General features: G+C 36.6%; 1 pseudogene; it reads right to left on the reverse strand.

Moving 5' to 3' along the window:
* Nucleotides 1-387: 387 nt before the first annotated feature.
* LOC121236272 lies at nt 388-467 on the reverse strand (annotated as a pseudogene).
* Nucleotides 468-5,152: the final 4,685 nt, after the last annotated feature.

The raw sequence follows: 5,152 nt of genomic DNA on the forward strand, positions 1-5,152 counted from the left end.
GGATAGCGATCTTGATAGGCATAGTCCATGCGGTGAAAACAATCAAGAGCCCTATGGTTTGATTTGCTACAGATCTGTCAAGGAGATTTGGGAGTAGTGAAGGGTTGCTGGTGTTAGTTTGGTCTAGGAGAGTGATAAGAATGATTATTTGGTGGGGAAGGGGTTGATTGTTTGGAGTAATGTTGAGAGTGGAAAGGTTGCTGATGTTGTTTGGTAGGATATTTTAGCTTGCGGTTGAAGTATTGTTGGGAAGGTTTTGGAGCAAACAAGGCAAAATTGTTGGTTTCATGTGGTATGGTATGCAACTGGTTTTCTAAGAGTAATTCATAGGACAACAGTTCAGCTTGAAAATCTTCAAAAGAAAGAGGCTTCTCTCAGGTAGCAAGGGATAGAGAGGTAACAAAAGGGTGATAAGAATGGTTCAAACCATTGACAATATAAGAAATTAAATCATCATCATCAATAGGCTTATCAACAACCCCTAACTGTGCTGCTAGTTGCTTTACAGAATCAAGGTAAGTTGCACACTTCATGGAACCTTGATGCAAGGTTTGAAGAAGTCTTTTTAAATGGTTGATGCGAGATCTGGATGGGGAAGCAAATTTGTTGGCCAAGACAAGCCAAGCAGGTCGGGCAAAGGTAATACCATACACAGAAGGTGCTACCTTATCAGAGAGGGTGGCATTAATCCATCCTGAAACAAACTGATCCTTTCGGTTCCAGAGAATGTATTCTGGATTCAGATTAGTAGTTTGTTTCCCATGGTCATCAGTGAGAAACTGGAAAGGGCACAGTTGAGAACCATCCACGAAGCCCATTAAGTCATGGCTCTTAAGAATCGAGACAAGTTGAGACAACCAATAGTTAGTCTCATCCAACTTAGCCGAACCAAGCTGACTAAGATTGGGAACAACAAAGGTAGAGGATGAGGCAGCCATTTAAAAAAAAAAAAAAAAAAAGAGGGAGGATCGATTAGATGCGTGAGTAGAGTGGTTGTGGTACCATGAAAGAAATAATAAAAGTGTTCTGGCCTCAATGCCAAAACTGTTCCTTTATTGCTATATTTATATATATCTTGAATTGATAAGATTACATGAGTTTTGAAATACAAAAAATACAATAAGTGCGGAAGGAAGATAAAAAGGATGAAACGGAATAAATACAATGGATAAGATCAAGTGTCAGCTGAGATGATTGTTGCAGAATTTGAATTTGGTGATGAAGAATCTAGTTCAGAAATCTTTACGAAAGTGGACTTAATCTTCTAGTTAACATGGGATAGATAGCTTCTATGTTGTGATGTCAACCTTTTCTTTAGCTCAACCATAAGAAGCTGGCAGCCAAATATACTCATGCAGCATGTGTTGAGGTGGCAAGAAAAGGTTTTTGTTTTCAGTGTTAAAGTTAGTTCAAATGAGAACTATAAATATGAGTGTTATTTTTTGTACTGTAAGACACGTGAATGAGAAGTTGAGAAAAAATCACATAGAATAAAATAGAGAAAGGGAGATCGAGTCTAAGAGAGAGGTTGACAGTTCTGTTCAAGAATTGTGTAAACCAAATGAGAGAGATGATGATCTTGTAATCCGGTTTTGTGAGTTTTCAATCTTCAATAAAGCTCTTAGATGGTTCCGGCCATGGATGTAGATCAATAGTATCGAACCACGTAATCTCTTGGTGTTCTTTACATTGTTTTACATTGCTTTCTTAAGTTCCTGCACTCTTCATGATTCATTCTTGGCATTCAAGTACTGAGTTTGATCATAAAGAAGACTCAAAATTATAACAAGTGGTATAAGAGCCATGTTGATGGGGACAACCAAGTTTGATGTGGAGAAGTTCACTGAAAAAAATGATTTTGGCTTATGGAGAATCAAGATGCGAGCTCTTCTTGTTCAACAAAGTCTGTAGGATGCATTTCTTGGATAAAAAGAATATGGGATCTTTATCCAACAAGGAGAAGACTAAGATCTTGCAAAAGGCTCACAGCACCATAATTTTGTCTCTTGGTGATAAGGTTTTGAGAAAGGTTGCCAAGGAGGAGACAACATCAGGTATATGGCTGAAATCACTATATAACCAAGTCCTTGGCAAATCGCATACACAAGAAAACCAAACTCTACACTTTCAAAATAACCCCAAGTATGTCTATGAAAGAACATCTTGATGAGTTTAACAAGATTATTTTAGATCTTGCAAACATAGACATCAACATAGAAGATGAAGATCAAGATATTCTTCTATTAAGTTCTTTAGACACTTCATATACAAACTTGAAGGAAACCATGATGTATGGTAGAGAAACATTAACCTTGGAGGATGTGCAATTTGTCTTGCACACGAGGGAATTACAAAACAAGGTAGAAATCAAAACAGAAATTAGGGAAGGTTTGACTATAAGAGGAAGACAGAAATCAATACAGAAAAGGAGAAGGTTTGACTGCATCAAAGTGCTGACTCTTGTAGTGCTAGAACTTGATGTCTGATGATGGTTGTCCATAGAGTGTAGATTCTCTATAGATAAAGAGAGAGTTCATGTTACGTTTCTCTTTGCACTTGAATAGATGAGAATGTCCTACAGAGCGGAGTCTTGGCACTGCAGCGATTTGGTTGCCCCTATTTATGCACTTTGACTTCCATGATCCGTGTAGGCTTCATTGGCGTTTTCACTTCCGTCGTTCCTTCTATCACCTCCAATCAAAATTGGGCGCACCTGGTGCCAAGGAAAAGGTATTGTGAATGCTGTTGGGATTAACCATAAGAGTTTTATTTAACCTTTAGGTCTCACACATCCATCAATTTGAAATAGTTTAAAATTTATCTGTTAATAAATGAGTTATAATGGGATAAGAAAACTCTTAAGAGATAAGATTAACTTTATATCTCTAATTATAATCAAACACAAAGTTTAGATTTCTTGATATTTAAAAGTCTATAAATAAATCTGAGGGGTTAAGGGTTCTCACTTACAATATCATTGTGCCTCTAGCTATCAAAAGATACTTAGAAGACAAAGTTATTAAGACAATCATACTTTCATAGTTAGATTAATTTCTTTTTCAAATAAATAGAGAAAGATACATATTTTATTAATTATTATTTATTATTACGAATCAAAAAAAATTAAAAATTCGATTATTAATATCCATGTTAAAATATGTTAAAATATTTAATATGTGTTATCGTATATTCACGTTAAAGATATTCTACCATGATAGAGATTCATGGAACAATGACGTTTCTGAGACTTAAAATATCGATCGATCGTTAGAAAAGTCTTTCGCACTGCATCTTTCCAAAGCTGACAACCATTAATTATTAATATTGATCGATCTGATCTCATAAAGTTTAATTTCTTAATTTTTATTGTAATAATTAATATTTCTCTTTCTCGGTATCTCATATAGATTAGATTAAACTGAAATTAAAGAGAACTTTAATTATCAGCATTAATGCTGAACAATCGTACGGATTATTGCTAGGAATATTAATACAGCTTTGACGTATTCCTCTAGTGGGTACGTACCACCTTTTTTTTTTTTTTGTGTGTGTACAAATTATGCCCTAGCTAGTACCTTCAATTCGATATAATTACAAGTGATTATAATTACAAGATCTAGTCCAAGTCCAAGGAGACCTTGTTTGAAGTATTGAGTGACACAACAATTAAAATAGTGGGCTGAAGTTGGCCCAGTCCGAACTTAGAACTGTTCATCCGAACTGGATTTTTTCCTGACCGGGTTCGGAAGTGGGATAATCAGAACCTGTATTATAAAAACTAGATATATCCAGTCTGGATCTAGGTATGAAACCCGGGTTCCATATTCATAACTCGGTATAACCGGATTTGTATAAAAGGTAAAAAAAAAAAATACATTTCCTTCAGCCCGTGACCCCGGAACCCCCTTCTCTATCTCTCTCTCAACCCAAGCTACGAAACCCTAGCCGTCGTCGTGATGATCTTGATGGTTACTTGATGGAGAGAAGTAGCTGATTCGAGTACAAATGGCTTGTGGAAGCTCAGCTTTGAGAATCATCTCTTCCTCGGCCAAACTAGCCAACCTAAGGTCACAGTACACCTCTTCGCCCACCAACACACTCATACCCATCAAGCTCTCAAACCCATCTCTCACTGACATCCATCCGAGCCTTCTAGACCTGGTAAAATGGTACCACTATCATCTATAGAGATGGTTTTATTTTTGTTTGTGAGAGAGAGCACGAGCAAAATGGTACTGTTGAATACAATATTGTAAGGAAGGTGAAGGAGCACGACAAGAAGAGGGCCAAGGAAGCCAAGAAGCTCTCCCTTAAGCACAACAGAAGCTCATGGGCCTCGAAGCCTGCCCTGCCCTCGCCCTCGCCCTCGAAGAGTTGGAGCAAAAGAAAGCTGCACGCAAAGAAAGGGTACTCCCCATTTCCTGCCCTCATATTATTGCGTGTTATTTTGCTTGGTCTATGACTAAATTGGTTAGTTTTTATCCTTGCGCTATTGCACATGTGTATCTTGTTATTTTTATTTCTCAGTGTGAATTGGGCGTTTTTGGAGAAATTATACCTACACACGAGAGATATTGGTGTCATTCTATGTTTGTTTAGATGGATTTTGTGTGCTTGCTTCTTATTCTCTGTGCCCAGACTGCATATGAGTCTTATATAATAGTTTTGAAAAGGTAAGCATAGAAAGGAAAGAGACGAAGGTTAGTCTGATGTTTAGTTAAAGTGCATACGTTTCCTGAGGCTAATGTGTGCACTGTTCTGGACCCTCTCATCTTACTTGATTATAAGTTGCTTTTAAGTTTAAAGTCTGGATTTTTGGAGATAGCGTAGATCATATTAATAAGGTAGTGAAGAGAGTATTTAATTTTAGAGCTTTTAGAACTGTGCCTCTCTACCTGGTTTGGTGATTTGGAGGAAAAAGAATGATAGAAGTTTTGAGAACAATGGAAGAAAAACTTATTTCTTCAATACTTTGTTTCTTTGGACAGGTGTTATAGACTTTTTTATTATTATTATTACATGTTTAAGTAAAATAAAAAGAGAGGTTCAAGTTTTATTACATGTTCTGTGTTGCCACATTTTGTTTATGATACTTATGAGTTATGTGTAGATTCAAGGGTTCAACGATGTTTGTCCAAGAACTCTGTTTTTT

The sequence above is a fragment of the Juglans microcarpa x Juglans regia genome, chromosome 6D (assembly GCF_004785595.1).
Source record: "Juglans microcarpa x Juglans regia isolate MS1-56 chromosome 6D, Jm3101_v1.0, whole genome shotgun sequence".
NCBI classification, from domain to species: Eukaryota; Viridiplantae; Streptophyta; class Magnoliopsida; order Fagales; family Juglandaceae; genus Juglans; species Juglans microcarpa x Juglans regia.